The sequence below is a fragment of the Macrosteles quadrilineatus genome, unplaced genomic scaffold, assembly GCF_028750875.1.
Source record: "Macrosteles quadrilineatus isolate MER2022 unplaced genomic scaffold, UCM_ALF_1.0 Scaffold_7__1_contigs__length_78375512, whole genome shotgun sequence".
In the NCBI taxonomy this organism is placed as follows: domain Eukaryota; kingdom Metazoa; phylum Arthropoda; class Insecta; order Hemiptera; family Cicadellidae; genus Macrosteles; species Macrosteles quadrilineatus.
This window is the reverse complement of record NW_026542600.1, coordinates 8359855-8378524: the sequence shown is the minus strand read 5'-3', so window position 1 is coordinate 8378524 and position 18670 is coordinate 8359855. Positions and strand designations below refer to the sequence as shown.

At 31.0% G+C, this 18670-nt stretch overlaps 1 protein-coding gene across 1 annotated transcript in view; it reads right to left on the bottom strand.

Annotated features, from left to right (window-relative positions):
• Window positions 1-18297, bottom strand: part of LOC128998540 (protein artichoke-like) — a 31996-nt gene extending 13699 nt beyond the window's left edge. The window contains exon 1 of the mRNA XM_054424716.1: window positions 18242-18297. The gene's annotated coding sequence lies outside the window, so the exon portion shown is untranslated. The remainder of the gene's footprint in view (window positions 1-18241) is intronic.
• Window positions 18298-18670: the final 373 nt, after the last annotated feature.

Here is an 18670-nt window from a genome sequence, read left to right as displayed (position 1 = left end):
TAACTGTAATGTCTACTGTTTTAGGTTGTTAGATATTTAACATTTTAATAGTTTCAGTTGTCTTTGAGCTTCTAAGTCTTGCGACGTGTTTTTTTCACAATTGCAAATCAAACCAAATTAAATTTGATTAAATAAATAGTAAATGTTTGTAGGTACAACCATTCATAACACATTACGCAAGTTTTTAAGTAATAATTAAATAGAGTTGGTGTTATATTTTAAGGTAAATTCAATTTCAAAACTTGAAATCCTTCCTTCCGCACTACGATATTAGTATAACAGAACATTTAAGACCTGCAAAATTAGTATTACAATACAAACATTTAAGAATATGTATATCACACATATATGATACACATGATACATATCATAACACATACCAACCATATATAGTGTGATATATAGTGATACATATATGATGGTACATATGATTTTTGAAAACAGAACATTTTTTTACAACGATTCTCGTAAAATGTAATGAAGAATCTCATTGGGAAGTACGAAATGACAAATGTAATCATAAAAATTGTTGTGACAAATACAATGCTGGTTCTGCTGAACTAAATAGTGACGACGGTAGTTTGCGTTCACCCGAGAATATCAAATGCTACCAACTTTGTAGCTTTCTTGGTTTCTACTGGGCAACGTTGGAAAATATTTTCCTCAAAAATTGGAACGGTCACTTTATAATTGTAAACAAATACGCAACGCTAAAACATAAGAAAATAATTTTACGTTTAAAGTTAGAGCAAATGTGTATTGTACAGCATATTATACAGTATACCTTAAAAGGTTCAGTTACCACACAAATATCGAGATCTTTCGATTTAATTCTGCATCCGTGATGTTTGATTAGAAGATTGAATTAGCTAAAATTATTCATACACTTGAAAACATTTTCTTAGTATGATTTTTAAGGACTAATGATTTCTTAGTACCATTAATCTAGTACATTATATTACATCTTAAAGGAGCGGATACTACAATGAGAGCACCTTTGTGTATGCTATAATAAATAGCCAGTTGTTCGGAATCAAACTAGAGTTTCGAGTCCACTGATCTAAAAAAAAGACAAGGATACTTTAGTTTATGAGAACTATCTTCGTACTAGAGACCTCTCCGTTATATAACGTGCAGTTTCAATAACTTAAATTCAGCTTGACTTGGCTGGGACGTAGCAAGCAGGTACAGTAATTGGTATAAACATTTTAAAATTATAAGGTACAAGCAACGACAAAGGATTACATTAGGATCAATAAGATCCTCATCTTTTCTTTCCTTACCTCTCTAAGACCCTTGGTATATAAGTATAATCAATCTCATTATAATCATCATATTCGTCTACTACAAAACCAAAATACATACTGTAAGTTTAACTCAAATATAGTAACCATTCTGTAGCAGTCAGTATACCTTCTGAAAACTGTATGTGAAATTGTTCCATTGAACAATTAGTTAAATACATCCATAAATACCTTTTCGAAATATGACCTAAGCTTATATAGTGTGTTGTAAGCCTGGCTATAGGCTAGTACGAAGATGACGGGTCCAATCCTTGACATATCACAATTTTGTAGAGTTTGGATCGCTTCTTTTAAAACCTTCCGATTTTATCTTTTTGAAGGCTTTTGATAAAAATGCAAAATTGGCAATCCAATGTTAAAACCCATTGTTAATGATGGCTAGGATTTTTTTAATAAACATTGGATTTAAATCATAGCCTACATATATCAAATTTGAAAATGGTATTTTTGCTTAAGGGACCTCTGGAACAAAAATCTATTGTTCTACTTGTCTTAAATCTTATGTTATAGAGGTTTTTTAACGAAACCCAAATTACAAGTATCGTAAGACCCTGTTTAACCACAAAACAAGCTCATATGTTGGTATCCCTGTTTGTTTACTTGAATGCCAATCAGCTGATATTAATTTGTTGCATAGTTGTCTTTGGAAATTTATTGTGAATTAGAGTTAAGTTTGTGTTTTCACAATCTCAAAGCGTATGTATTGTACATTAAAAGTAAATCATTGGTCTTATGACAAGAAAGATTTGAGATTAGGTTCAGGGTTTGATTCGAGTACCTAAACAACTATTCATAGAGTTGTCAAAAATTTAAAGAAAGCGGATCTATAGAAAACCAATCAAACGTAGAGCCACAATACATACGATATTTGAGCTTGTCAAACACAATGTTGAGTCTTATTACAATAGATTCTCAATAACACTAAGCCTCTTAATCTATGCAACAATGCATATCAGCTGATCGACAATGAATTAATTAAAACATGGATACCAACATAAGCTGATTTTGTCATTAAAAGTGTCTCACGGTAACTGTAATTACTTGGCTTGCGTTTATAAAAAAAACCCCCTGTATATAGTAAGTACTAATTAAAATTTTCCTTCGAGTTTTTAACGCCAAAATTATCATGTATTTTAGATGAGTTATATCACCAATGCAGATACATTTCTAATCGTATATGAGACATATATTTTATCCTAGGTAAAAAGTGGTTGTGCTAGCACTCCTATCTGAAGGTCGCTGATTCGATTCCAAGCGATAACGTAACAGGACCCAGATACTATTTGTCATTGGGCTATGAATTAATGATACTAACTAATAAGAGGTCGACGTAAAGCAGTAACAAAACTAGGCTTTGGACCGTTCCCGTACAAAAACATAAAAATTGCCACGAGAGTAGATAAAATAAAAAAAATGAAACTTCTACCACAACTTAGGATTGAAACAAACTCCAAACCTAAAATTAAATATTTACTCTGAATTTCGAAGAGCTTCGCTAAGGCACTCTGTAAATAAAGTGTAGACACTGTTATTGAGTAAATGCTTAAGAAACAAACCTCCAGGAGTTCTGTAAATAATAGATGTACGCGACAACGTTGCCGTATGATTGCACGGTGTGTTTACAATCTAAGCTAACTTGCCGTGCAAATACTGACTTGCTGTGGAAATTGGTCACAGTTACTAAATACTCAAACTTATAAAACTAAGTTGATGATTAAAACTTATTATTAGTCACAGGTAGCTCAGTCTTTTGTTTAAAAAAAAATCAATTGTCATTTACGTATTTTCCTTTGTGATTTTCCTACTTTACAAAAAAAAAATTAGTCTTGGATTTTAAACCTAGATTACTTAGTCCGGGTCTAACAAAACCCGGATCAACGGTTATTGGACAAAGAATAACGAACTAACAAAAGAGAATTGCACTAAGGTAAAACGAGTGTTTGAATCAGTGAAAAATATTGGTGTGCAAAGAGTAAGCTAGGATTATTGTCTTACTTTGAAACGGGGTTTAGCAAGGAGGTACTATTTTAATGTGTTTGAATTTTACTACATAGCATTAGTACGACTTATTGTTAACACCGTCTCCCATTCTTTTTCGTTTATTAATCACGAAAAAAGATGTATCAATTAGACAATGAAGCTAAGAAGTCGTGTCAATGATGACACAGAAATTACTTTAAACCCACAAAAGAACGAACGAAAACATTAGTTTTAAGTCTAAGAATTATTATAGTTACCACATTACAGCTTTTAGTCCAGGTAAATCTTTAATACAGAAAGGCTTCTACTCATTTGAGAGACCTTTATATCTAAAAAAAATGCTGATTAGTGGGATTTGAATCTGTACCCTTAGGAAAGAAGACTCGTATTTTCACCCTGTGCCCCGTTGAATTGTTATTGTAAAACGGGATTAAAATATCCGCATGACATTCTAAGGTATAACATATTTCAAAGCGTATTTATAACATACAAGCTAATTTCAAACAAGGACATAACAATAAGTTGCCAAACTCCATCCTGCACCTTGAAAAAAGGAAACTCCTTAAGATGGTTACAGCGTATCTCAAAGACAAAGCCTACTACTCGCTGAAGGAGTACTTTGAAGACCCTCTATTAGGCCTAGGCTGAAGTATGCCTGTCCACAGCCTCAGTTTTAATTGTATATATGTGTAAATAAGTGATTTTATATTTTTAATGACGCCATCAATCCCCCATGGGGTAAAAGATGAAGAATCGGTAATAAGGTAATAAGGAATCGTTATAATTTATTTAACAGTTTATTAACTTTATTTTCATCGAATAACTTAAATTATTTGGGACCTTGCCGTTAATTCACCGTTAGTTTTTAGAGCAATACATTATTAGCAATACAAGTGGTACAGTATTGAGTTAAACTTTGGTAAGGTTAGGTTAGTATAGAGTACGAAAAAACTAATCTTACCTAACTTAACCACATTCCATTAGTGGTAGTGAATTAACTTAATGGTCCAAAATTTGTACTCCACATTTCCTAAGGGATCTACCAACAACATTTGCTAAAACGAGTCAGAATGGTACACCAAGTATTTGCACTCTTTTGTCAAGTAAATTAGCCAAACAACGTATTATTCAAGCTTGTAAACAAGCGGCATAACTAAACTGATCATTACCTCTCTTCAACACTGGGTGCTAATTTTCTATTCATTTTCAAATTCAAGTTTCACTCGCTAACGAAGAGAATTTGTTATTTGACTATGTTACGCAATAGCAATCCTAATTTGCGTGGTTTTGGCGAATTTCCCATAGCGAATAAGCTATGACCCTCTCATAATAAGACCTGGACCTAGGACCGATTTAATTTTTTGTTTTGAGGTCCCCAGAGGCCAAAAACGCCATAAATTCAAATTCATATATATATTTATTTATTTATGTGTCTGTTAGCACGATAACTCAAACAAAAACCGTCCGATTTTGATAAAATTTTGTATAAACGTGTAAACCTAAGTTTATTCGAAGGAGTTCCCGAAACAGCATAATCTGACTATGGGAACGGGGGTTTATGGGGGGTTTTATGGGGTAAAAATAGATATTTCCTATTTTTGACCCCAAAAAAATGTTATACTTTCTCTCCAAACCATTTTGTAGATCTTAAAAAAAATAATAATTTTGTATAATGAAGCGTTGTTGTATGCCTAACGGTTACGGAGATAATTTAAAAATTGTAAATTTAAAATTCCCATGTTATTCTTATGGAGAAAATGAAAACTGTTGTAGCATGGTTCTAGTTTGCTTGTTTATGGATAGGCTAAAAACCAAATTTGGATATTTTGTTTATTTAATACTAAGCTGCAATAAAAAACATCTTATACATTGCAATAAAAACCACATCTCAATATCTTCCCGTAGCAGCAAACCTAGGTACTCACTAAAATTAATGTTAATTAAATAGGAAATAAATCTGAAATTTTTTAGGGAATATTTTTGTAGATATCCAGCCAGGTAAATGGAAATTCGTTTAGTCTGCAGGATTGCTGCGGTGGGGGTATTTACACGGGGCGTGGTTTTAATCTTCGTTTGTGTTATTTAATGTCATTTACAATTGCTATGCTTCAAACATTTGTATTTTTACATCTTATAACACTAGGTTCTAACCCTAAACCGATTTACGCATTAATTCAGACTAGGCCTAGAGAGTCGTGGCACTATCGCATAGCTAATTTGGTGATTGGCGGTATTCGAACACAGGACCTCGGGAACCGTTCTCCCGCACTCTAACACTAAACCAGCTCGCTCCCCGAATATTTTAGTTTTATCAGACTACTTTTACATTTACAAGATAAATATTGGCTTGATTGCAATTTCGAAGCGTGATATTACATATATATTTCTACTAGTCACAAACGGATTACTCCTGTTGCAGCAAACCTACAGAAGAACTGAATTTGCATCTGCTATCTACAGTTTTTTCCTCTTTACAATGAGGCTAAAAATAATAATAAACTGACACTATGATTCAGAAAAAAACTGGTTTGAATAGTAAACAATATAAAAAAAATGAAACTGTTGAAAAGGAGTAACTGACATTTTTAATGCATCTCCTTAAAATGGACTGGCTTTATAAAATATCCTTCCTAAACACATGTTATTTTAATTTAATTTAAATCGAAGCTATTACAGTTATTATTTCTTCAAGCCCACACTTTTTCGTTTCGTTGGTGGCCCTAAAACGAAAAAGTCCAATGGTCCTGAATATAGGTATTACCATAGACCATAAAGAAGTAACAGAAACTTCCCCGAAGGACTACTCACTTAAGGCAGGTAAGATATAAAGGTTTATGGTGAAAGACTACCAACGATATACTTAAGAGACAAGCTTAACTAAACTTTCCGATGGTCAACGATTTAATTGATTAAAGGTACGTAGGTTGTGTTCCAAGCGAGCTAAGAACTTTTAGAGGTATAGACAATTCTGCCTTGTTCTATTCCCCCCAAAAAAATAATATTAAGACTACAAACATTTTCCAATGATTTAAAACTAACTCATATAAAATATAAAAAAATGAACTGCAACCGTAAGTTCTTTTTTCACTGTTATTTCCGGGCGAGTAGCTCACTCTTTATTTTTCATCATTCAAAATAAGTATTTCATAAAAATGTCCATTCTTCCAAGATTCTACCTACATTTGACATCATAGAACTTTGATCATATGAGTAAACGGTTTATCTTTAGATCTTTAGTTCATCATAAACTTATTCTGTTACTTTTACCGGATTTTTAACAAACCACTGTAACAAGTATGGTGCTTCATGAATAAATATGATAAGTCTGTAAAAATTTAAGACTTACCTTAATTATTGAAAAATGCCATGCTTATTTACATAAGTATGGCTTTTTACATTATATTTCAATAAGCATTTTATTGAATTTAGTTTATAGGTTGTTGTAGTAAAGAATGTGTGATTTCCATTTTGAAAAATATAAATGGACGTTAAATTTTGAAAAAATATTTTGAAAAAGTCACCAAAACAACCATGCGATCCTATAAGTCAAGTTTATTTTATATTATTAGTCTAGTAATTAAGGTGTATTGTGTAAATAACTCTAAAGGTTTTACAAAATTAAATGTAATCAGCTGATTTCATTGTTTCATTGTTTGTAATTTAAATGTTTATATTTTTAACTCCCAAGAGCTATTATTAGCATGGAAATAAATGTTACAATTTGAAATAAACTGTGAAAATTTACCTGAAGCAATTATGGGAGCCTACTGTAAAGATCATTTTATATTATTAGTCTAGTAATTAAGGTGTAATGTATAAATAATTCTAACAAAATTAAATTTAATCAGCTGATTTCAATGTTGCATTGTTAATATTTAAAATGGTTATATTTTTAGCTCAGGTAGAACATGGCTTGCCTACGTGGTAAACGCGAAACTAAGATTAGGGGTGGATATAGTTAACCCTCGTGACAGTAGCTTGTAAACTTTTTCTCTTTCCAAGAGTTCGGTCTTGTGAAAATAAAACTTAACTGCTTGAATGGTATAGAACAGCCTACATCCATTGATAACAATATAAAATATAATATTTAAATTTAAGAAAAAACAGACTGTTTAACGTTACTGGAATTAAATGTTTAATATATTTAAAAAAAAAATAATGTTAAGGGTGTAAAACAATAAGATTTATACTTATTTATTTCTTAAATTTGATGGGGGAAGTAAAAAAGTGAATTTATTACAACTATTACTGTAATATTATCACAGTGAAATTGAAATTAGTACATTTTTATGACTTTACCAAAAGGTTTTATATCGGTAAATGTAACAAAAAATTTCTTAAATTGTTTTATTTAATTTCCTTTATTTATGGCATTATTTAGAAACTTCACACACTTATACTGAAAACGAAGTAATAGTATTTTTCTAAACCAACTTATTTCCACTCTCCTTTTGTTATTTAATAATTTAATTACTGTGTATCATTTTTAACTACTGTTCATTATTTTAAACATATCAATCTGGATTTATCGTTTGACTACTCCTTAAGCAATATTTTGAAACTGTACACAATATAAAAACACCAAAATCTTTCTGGATTAATAGAAGAATCTTTTACTACTGTACTATCAAAATAAATATAACATTATATAAATCTGTTCTGTCCCTCTTTTATTATTATTTGGTATAACTTGAATCTACACAATACATATCCCGTAAAAGTCTGAGAAATTGCATACATATTAACAGTGGTGAACCAGTCAGTGATAGGCCTACACAATCGAAAGTGAAAACAACTTGGTGGGGCAAAGTTTATGTTTGTGTAATATGTTTGTTTTGTGGAACACTGGTAATTGAAATAACATAGTTGGTGTTGAAAACTGTGTTTTCTGAATAAAGAAAGGGAAGAAATTTTTGTTGAAAAGTTGTGTGTCTAATACATTTGTTTTCGTCCAAACCAATTTGTAGTCTACCAAGTTAAAAATTCAATTATTGAAAGTCTTTTCAAAACTAAACTAAATTGTAAAAAACCACTAATTGAAATGACACTGTCAGGGTTGAAAACTGTGTTGGATAGAAAGATGAAAATAAAAGAAATTAAAATCAATAGAAAGTATTTCTTTACCTTACAATGTCTTGGGTATCAGGTCAAACTTACATGTTTCGTGTATCATCAGGTTTATCCTCTTATATGAGAGATATTTAAGGTAAAGAAATACTTTCCATCAACATAACTCAATATTAAGAAGTAGGCAGTAAATTCAGAAAATTTAACATTTTTTTAGGGTGAACCACGATCACAAAACAAAAATACCCCCGCCGCAGCAAACCTGCAGACTGGGCAGATTTCCATTAGCCTAAATTTATTTTCAATTAAATTTATTTAAATAGCATAATGTTAACTGGATTTGTTGCTACAGGGAGGCTAAAATTATGTTTTTAGTCAAATATTAGTAGCTTAGTATAAAATAAATAAATTTGCCAAGTTTTATCAAATGGGAATTTTAAATATACAGTTTTTTTTTCTCCGTAACCAATAACCGTACAAAATCACTTTGCTATAATAAATCATTTGTTTTTTACGCTCTTTAAAATGGTCTAGAGAGAAATTCGAAAATTTGGTGTTTTGAGGGTCAAAAATGAAAAAAAAAAACAATATTAACCCCATAAAACCCCCTGTGAAACTCTGTTCCCATGGTCTGATCATCCTGGTTCGTGAACTCATTCAAGTTTATCCCACCTTACACTTTCAAACCAAATTTCATCAAAATCGGATGAAAATTACTCAAATTTGAGCGAATAGTGTTTTTGGCCACTAGGGACATCAAAATGAAAAATTATATAGGTCCCGGCTCCAGGTCTTACCGTGCCACATACGGCAATAGCTACTTCCCTATAGGGAAATTTGCTAAAAAGTAAAAACCATTTTGTGATACAAAATATATATATCTGTTTGTTTTGGTCAAACCCAATTACGAATTCTACTAAGATAATGGAAAGTCTTGGGACAACTAAGCTAAATTGCAAACAATGCTAATTGGAGTAACAATTGGTGAAATTTGTTGGCTGAAATGAGGAAAAGGAAAGAAAATGTTTATATTGTGTGGCTAGGGTGTTGTGTGGCTAGGATCTCGGGGAAATTGAGTCCTTTGGTAGGATTGGGTCAAGTAGAATCAACACTTCTTCCGCGCTCAACCCCTAACTGAGTAAATATAACCAGGGTATATTTGTGTACTGACTCACACTACCAAACTTATGAACACTTTCAACTGATGTTTGATTTTTCATACAATGCAACACTCTGTAAACAAGCATTTTATTATTGAATACAAATTCCACTAATGCTGCGACCTTCAAAATCTAATTTTGTTATAAAATACATTTTTAAGGAAAGGTTTTTAATTTATTGAGAACTTTCTTCTCCCTTCCTGTCCAAATACATAAAACACTAAATCAATACATTTTAGCATTTAATTATTAAATACTAGTTTCACTTATGTTGCAATCTTTGAAATCTTAATGTCTTGTAAAATACATTTTTAACAATCCATTTTAAAATTTATTGGGAACACTCTTTCCGTTGCCTTTCCATGTAAACTTGAATGTAAATTAGCTAAGACAAGACAAGAGTTTTAAATGATCAATGGTATCTTTATGAGACAAATCATGTATTATTCTGTAATTGCAGAAGATAATGTTAATTAATTTAAAATAATTACGTGTGTGAACGCATAAGAACAATTTTAATACTCTTTTCATATATGTAATCATAATATGTGATTCTATAATATGAATATTCTTTAAAAAGGCTTAATTAACAAATAAAGATAGATTATAAGTTTTTAAGTGTCATTTTTGTGCATTTCACTACAAGTAAGTTTTGCGTAAGCACATTTCCCCTTCGATTACAAATTTCAAGATGAGTTGCAACTATTCAGTCGACTTTGCTATCAATTATGTACTATATTGAAGTGTTTAAACGAAATGTTATGTTTTAATGTCAACATTTTGTTTTAATAGTAGCATTAGTTCTCAATTTTTGTTTTAACTCAAAGTTAAAGTGGTGTGGTTACTCTAGTTGCTATAGCACTGAACTTCAATATCGATGTCCTAGGTTCAAATCCCGCCAATCGCCATCGGCTTTTATAAGTCATGGCCTAGTATCTTAGTGTCTACTTTACACTTTATATTAGCGTTCAAACTTCTGGAAAACAGGAAAGGTTAAGTAGCCTATCCCAGATTTTTTTTTTTTTTTTAATTTCAGTCATGTGACAATTTTGAATAAATACATAATATTTCAACATTCATTAAAACTCAATAAGAAATATATATATATATATATATATATAAATATATATATATATATACGTCCTAGGAAGCATTTTAGTTTTAAACATATGTTTGTCTCATGTCAAAATAAACCATGATTCATATTGATCACCATGTATAGGGCATCTCTTACTCAGATATGCTCTTAAGAGCTTCCCTTAAGTGATTGCACCTGGACTTAGCCCCACAAATACTTTTATAAAAATAAACTGTATCAGCAAATTGGCACATACATCCTCCAGCTTGCCAACAACCCTTCTAAAAGGTAAGCTGTGGGATTAACTATGGCATTTTATGGGTTAAATCACAAAATTTGCAAAAACGTTTGTGTCGTAGTTACTACAGCTTTGTTGGGTTGTACAATTTTATTTGGAGCTAACAGGACCATAACATACTAATTTTTTGTAAAACCCGTCTTAAAAAAGAAAAGAAATCTAATAGCGTGGCAACAAAGAGATTGTGTAGTTATTTTAATCCATTATACAACCTTACAATGTTCTACAATCAAACGGTTAATTGATTTACTATAAATATTAAATTGCAAATTAATATATAGGCCCTACGCTATGAAAGTTACAAACAATAGTAGCATTGTGTTTGACTAATTAGATTTTACTAATCATTGTTTCATAAAATTATGTTTACGTAAGTTCTGATTGTATCATATAACTCTATTGAAATTTTACATGACCAACCAGCTAGTTTTATGTTAAAAACGTAGGTCGTGATTAAATTTATATTATTCTAAACCCAATAAAACGTTTTCCGTTGGGCAAAATATGTTTTACATTGCATTGGAATTCAACTAATATACTAAGTTTCCTTACTGGTAAGCTTAGCCTCAATTGTGTACTAATATTTTTTTTTTGACATATTTTTATATTTTTGAGTTATTGTGCAAATAGACAAACCGATTAAATAGGGTTTCGATTATTACAAAAATGTGTACTGTAACATTAAATCAGTAAACTATTAGCAAGAAATACGTATATTTCACAACTATTTTGTATGAAACATGTAAATAATTTAGAAATATTGCAATTTACTTAACATGAGCTTAAAGTCTACAGGGCAACGAAGAAGTCTAATGCAGACATTTGACATATATTAATTATAAAAATATCTCAAATTAAGGATTATAATGGGTGTTTATATAAGCAATACTGTAGTTTATTTTGAAAATAATCTACGGTATATATCAGTTATAAATACAGTTTGTAGTTAAGCCTTTTTTATATATGCAGCAAGTGTTTTTATAGTCAAAATTACAAATTACAACTATCGTTAATCCTTGTTATTATTAAATGTTAGTTAAATACAATATATATTATATTATTAAAGTGATACAATAAAATTTTATGTCAATTAAAAATTGGCTTAACCTAATAAAAATATAGGCATATTGCATATCAAAACTAAGCTCAGGGTATGAAGATTTGCCGAAAAGTATCGATGTGAACGAATTCTCTTAGAGCTCTGCTCCATAGGCCGGTTTTCAAAGGGCTACTACGCCTTACATGTTTTAGAAGTTCAAGTTATTTGATTAAATTAGTAAACAACAGCTGGTCAATGCAATTGACAATAGTTTGTTTATTTTTGTTTAATTATTTTATTTTTTACTTTTATGTTCTTAAAAGATGTGTTCTAGAAGTTTAAAACAAGTGAGTGCTTTAAGGTGTTTGTTGGCCCTATTGTTTTACTGCATGTGGACAGGTCCAATAAGTTACGCTTAAGTAGTTAAGCTACGCTGGTGATCCTATGCGTCAGGCCCTCGAACTCCTGGAGGAAAACTTTATGTTCTTGTTGTATTGTTTTTAAATGTGTGTAAAATACTTTTTCCTACAGTTACTTGACACAGTGGGCTTCCTTGCACTGATTATAGTACGCCAAGTAGCTAATTGATGCATTCTCTTACTTTTACTGTACTCCAGTATTCCAACCCAACAACACAAAACAGTGTGATTTTATTAGGCTCGTAATACGTGCTTGAAAATAAGTTGGCAACACTTAAAGATTCCAAGACTACGATCAGCTGGGGCAGTGTTTCCGATTTCGTTCAACGCTTTGATTTATGATTTAACCTAACCTAAAAACATGTTGTTTAGTGTTTAAAAGACTAATTATTTAGACGTTTCATTGTATCTGCAGGAAAAATATAATGGTAACTATTTTACACAAATCAAAACTTTTGAAATGCAATCAATTATTGGATAACTATTCAAAAAATACTATAAGCCAACTTCATACGAGTACACATACAATAAAAGGGTAAAAACATCTCTACACGAGTCAGAGAAATAATCTAATTATAATTCGAAAAGGGTTTCTCAATCATACGTATTTTAAATTGGTGCGAGCGTGGTGTGGCTTCATGATTTCTTTTAAGAGAACAATTTTAATTCATCCTCTTTCTCAAACAGTATCTTTCCTTAGTGTTTGTGGGTTTATTAGAATGCCACATTGGATACTGCAAATAGATTTTACCTACGACCGTTTTTTAAAGTAGCCATTTCAGTTCAGTTCTTAGAATTGAAAAGTTTCACTTAACAGCTGTTTACTTTCCTATCAGCATAGTTTCATTTCATATCAGCATAGTTTTTCTCATATCAACACAGGTAACGGACCAATGAGGTCCGAAGTATTGAGAGAAAAGAATTAAAATTGTAATGCTTCGAACGTCAACTAATCAGCTGATCAGCTGATCAGCTGACCAATGTAATTGTTGATCCGACTTGTTCATGTTGATACTCGCGTATTCTTAATTAAGTTGGTGGAAGTTAAAGCAAGGCAGATTACCCGATTTAAAAATGTCAGGTAAGAATGCTGTTAGCAATGTAATACTTAACGAAGTTTAACAAACACGTAATTACAGGAAATCGGCTGATTATACAAGTCGTTGCATCACTTTCAGTGGCAATGACAATACACGAAAACATAACCTCTCTAAAAAGTTATCAGTAGTTATTGTTAGTAATTAAATCCAGATTGATAGTAATTAAAAAACGGTCGTAGGTAAAGTAGTGTACGCAACTCGCGTTAATAGTCTTTACGACACTCGTAGAAGTTTTTAAGGCACTCGCCAAGGCTCGTGCCTTAAATTTTCTACTCGTGTCGTAAAGACTCACTTAACGCAATCGTTGCGTAAACTACTATTACCTACGACCGTTTTTTAAAGTAGTTCAGCTCTTAAGAATTGAAAAGTTTCACTTAACAGCTGTTTACTTTCATATCAGCATAGTTTCATTTCATATCAGCATAGTTTTTCTCATATCAACACAGGTAACGGACCAATGAGGTCCGAAGTATTGAGAGAAAAGAATTAAAATTGTAATGCTTCGAACGTCAACTAATCAGCTGATCAGCTGATCAGTTGATCAATTTAATTGTTGATCCGACTTGTTCATGTTGATACTCGCGTATTCTTAATTAAGTTGGTGGAAGTTAAAGCAAGGCAGATTACCCGATTCAAAAATGTCAGGTAAGAATGCTGTTAGCAATGTAATATTTAACGAAGTTTAACAAACACGTAATTACAGGAAATCAGCTGATTATACAACAAGTCGTTGCATCACTTTCAGTGGCAATGACAATACACGAAAACATAACCTCTCTAAAAAGTTATCAGTAGTGATTGTTAGTAATTAAATCCAGATTGATAGTAATTAAAAAACGGTCGTAGGTAAAGTAGTGTACGCAACTCGCGTTAATAGTCTTTACGACACTCGTAGAAGTTTTTAAACGAGTAGAAAATTTAAGGCACGAGCCTTGGCGAGTGCCTTAAAAACTTCTACGAGTGTCGTAAAGACTCACTTAACGCAATCGTTGCGTAAACTACTATTTCATACTTTATTGAAAATGTGAAAGCCGAAACTCCTTATGATTTGTTCTTCATGTTAAAACATGAATGGTTGCGCGGATGTCAACGTAAAGTTGTTATCTTATTTTAGTGTAAATTATAAATATTTACTCTTTGTTAATAGTATGATTTTACCAGGAATGGTTTACTAGTAGTTTAAATTAGTAAAAATTAGAATAAGTTAATATACATGAATTCGCTCTACATTTAGCACACTGAAACATGCCTTTAAACTGTCTACAGCTGATTCATAAAGATAACAAGTATTTGAAGTAAACGTTTAATTTATGGTTTCGAAAATATTAAATACTTAATGTTAATTTAGAGCATTGTTTAAAAGTGCAAGCAATAGTAACCATAAACTAAAGTATGCGTTTTCCAACCTGACTTAATTTTAGCAGTCAATCACACAATAATTGTCAAGGTACCACATAAATTCTCTTTATTTGGTTTAAGCGATTTTTAAGTGCAGTACTTATTATTATCTATATAAGTAATACATCACCACAGCAAATCTGCAGACTAAGCATATTTCTATTTGCGTCATTGGATTTTCACTGTAATATTTTCTTAAACATGTCACATTTATTTCCTATTTAAATAACATTAGGTTTATTGTGGCTTAGTTTTGATGCTTAAGGGGAGGAAAAGATTATTGTCAAATTTTAAATAGGTTAGCTTGTAATTTTTAAACGATACACAGTGGTAGTAATGAAAAATTGAAATTCTTATAATTTAAGGGAAATTATTGGTAAAAAACAGTTTTTGAACAATTTGAAACCCCCATAACACCCCCGTTCTCATGACCCCAATTGCTGGTTCGTGGACTAATTCAAGTGTATCCAGTCTTATACAGAATAATCATTCATGAAAAGTTTTATCAAAATCAAACCATTTACTTGTAGAGTTCATTGATACATATAGGATAAAAATCTACTTGTAATAATAGTTTTAGTTTTAAATATATTATTTCGAAATTTCCAACCAAGTTTAGCACAAGCTATGCCTAAAACATTATATTTTATTGATTAAATTTTAAATTGTATTTTCATATCAGCCGCTCTAAAATTATTTCACACAAGCTTTCAACTATTCAAGGAAAATACTATAAGCCAACTTAATACGAGTACACGTGCAATGAAAGGGTAAAAACATCTCTACACGAGTCAGAAAAATTATCTAATTATAATTCGAAAAGGGTTTCTCAATCATACGTATTTTAAATTGGTGCGAGCGTGTTGTGGCTTCATGATTTCTTTGAAGAGAACAATTTTAATTTATTATCTTTCTCAAACAGTATCAGTTAGTGTTAGTGGGTTTATTAGAATGCCACATTGGATACTGCAAATAGATTTTTCATACTATTGTGAAAATGTGAAAGCCAAAGCTCTTTATGATTTGTTCTTCATGAAACAACAATAAAATGTTTTTGAAAGACTCACCTAAAGATAATTTACTTTTAAACGACTTTTCATAAGGCACATACAACATATTATATTAATCTCAAAATAAATTACCTACTTTTCCCGTTCAGCACGATTCAATTCTAAACATGTACATTGAAAACATCTAAGATTCACCCTAACTCAAAAGTGGCATTTCAGTATATCAGTATTTGGGATTTTGAGAACAGTTCGTTTTAACCATGCAGAAACATGATAAACTTCTTAAAAGGGGATGAAAAATGTCCGTGAAGACTCTAGAACTTTCCTCACGGATCATTTTTATAAATGATTAATTCACTGTTTTTTTATGGAAAACAAAAATGACACGGCTAAAATACTCGTATAAGAATCTTATAGGTGTACTGATAAAAGTGTTATGAAACGAAAGTTTGCTGAATAAAAGTTTAAGATCGTATTTTTATATTTACATATTGCATCTTGCATGTGTTTATGAGCAGATAAGAAATATAATTCCTTCACATAAATAAAAAATATGATTATTTGAAAAAGGGATTGAAAAAGAATGTTGGAAATAGTAACTGATATTTAACTAAGTTAGTGTCCTAGTATGTTTTGTACTAAAGATACTGTAAAGTAGATCTTTTATAGTAGGTTTTAAGTAGGCCTACTTTATGATAGCTTATAGTGTGCTACTTTCGCTTTATAACATGCTGTAATATATCAAAGTACAAAATGATTGGGTTCGTAAGTGTAAAATAATTCAGCGAAAGAATGTTGGGAGGAATGTTTAAATGTTTAGTTAAAAATTATTTTTAAAAATTAACACTCTTTATACACATTTACCCAATATTATTGATCAAAAGGAACATAAGAATTTTGGTAGATTTGCTTAATATTTCGGAATCAACAGTTGATACTCTCAATACGTTTATTTTCTTCGGTCTATTTAACTAAACATATAAGTTACTAATTCTAGAATGACTTGGGATTTTCAAGGAAATCTATTGATTATGAAGCAAATATACAGGGTGGTAAAAAAGTCTATAATAGCAATGTAAATTAAATTAATCTTTGAACAACTGTCATTCTGCGCAGGATCAACCTTTTGAAGTGCGGTTTGCGGCATTGTATTCTACTAAAAAAGGCCTTTAATTTGATGTGCATATTGACCTATGCTTCCATTTAAGATTTTCTTCCGACTCCTTGTGGGCCGTCCCCCTGAAGAGTTATTGGATCACTGAATATGTGTTAAAATAGAGTTTTATGCCCTGTAACTTTGTACCAAGTATTGTAGCTCTATCTGCATTATTTTATAAAATATTTTACTGTCCTGTTACTTTTTTACCACCCTGTATTGTTCAGAAAACGCGTAAATATATTTTGTTCAATATAAAACCAGAAACGCAGTATACCGTTTACAGTGAATTACTATAAAATCGAATAACTTCCATTTTCATTAGAATTACTTTAAATTTTCAATTACCTTAGTTCTTTTGGTATGTATATTAACAAGTTTATATTAACACCAAATACTGTAATTCTCAATCCATTGGGTGTTCCAATGAAATGAAGTTAAAGTTTTTATATTTCTTTGTTAATATATGTTTTTAATACTAAACAATATTCCTAGTCTGATTAATTTTGTCTTAAAATACAAATTTGACAAAGTTTCCATGGATTTTAAAACATATATAATTTTTTATGGGCAGTAAAAAAAAATGAAACTAGAGAGCAGCTATCTTTTAAAATTATTTTAGTCACATTTACAAATTGTTCGTCTTTTAATTATATGTTATTACAATTTTATTGTTGAGGTTAAAGTGTGTTTGTTTTTCAATGCTGATATTGAATAATGAATACTGTAATAATTATTGTTGTTAATATTTATTTTTACTGTGTTCACTTGATATTGTGGATTTGGCTATTATACATATTGTTATTTAATTACTAGTTCTTCTCGAAATATTTTGTAGTGCTATATTACTATATTTGCTATCATTTTCTGTTGTTTCTTTAGATCTCTGATGACGATCTGATTTGGTTACCATATTGAATTTGATTAGTACTTATTTTGTTATTGACATCTGAATCAATGTTCGTGTGCACCAAAAAAACGAAGAAAAACATTGTAATTGTGATATTTACTGAACCATTTCTGTAAAAATAAAGACATTGAAATTGAATTTAATTCCCAACAATGTATCAAGTTCACCAATTTTGTTGTTAATATCTCGCAAAAAACAATATCCATTAGATTTAAAACGTCTCAAAAATTCCTCTATTTTCAAGCTGTACGAATATAAAAATCAATGAATATTATTTTTTTAAATACACAAAAATCTAAATTTGAATTTATTTCAAACTCACCGAATTTAATGTCGTATATAGGTCGCCTGGACTCTCGCACGGGCTGTACAACAGGGTGGCGCAACGCGACTGGCCTAGCAAGGCACGAAGGGGTAGTTTTGGGGGGGGGGTTGGGGGGGGCAACACGCTACTGTGCATGTGCCCCCCTCCCTTAACACAAGGTTTGACACAGTCATATGCCCCAGTAATCTATACCGAAGGCTACAAGGCCAAACACTGGAATTATGTCAAGTTTATAGCCATTTCGATCTTTTAGGTCCCTTAACCCACGATAAATATGGAATTTGAGAAAATGTAGTAAACTTTGGTCGAAATTGGTGGTTGTACTTTAAATTTCAATTAAAAAACGTGTATTCTTATTTGCACAGTATGGTGCGACGAGTAGTGTTGTAGTAGTCGTATAGCCTTAGAGAGTGCCTAAAATTTTCT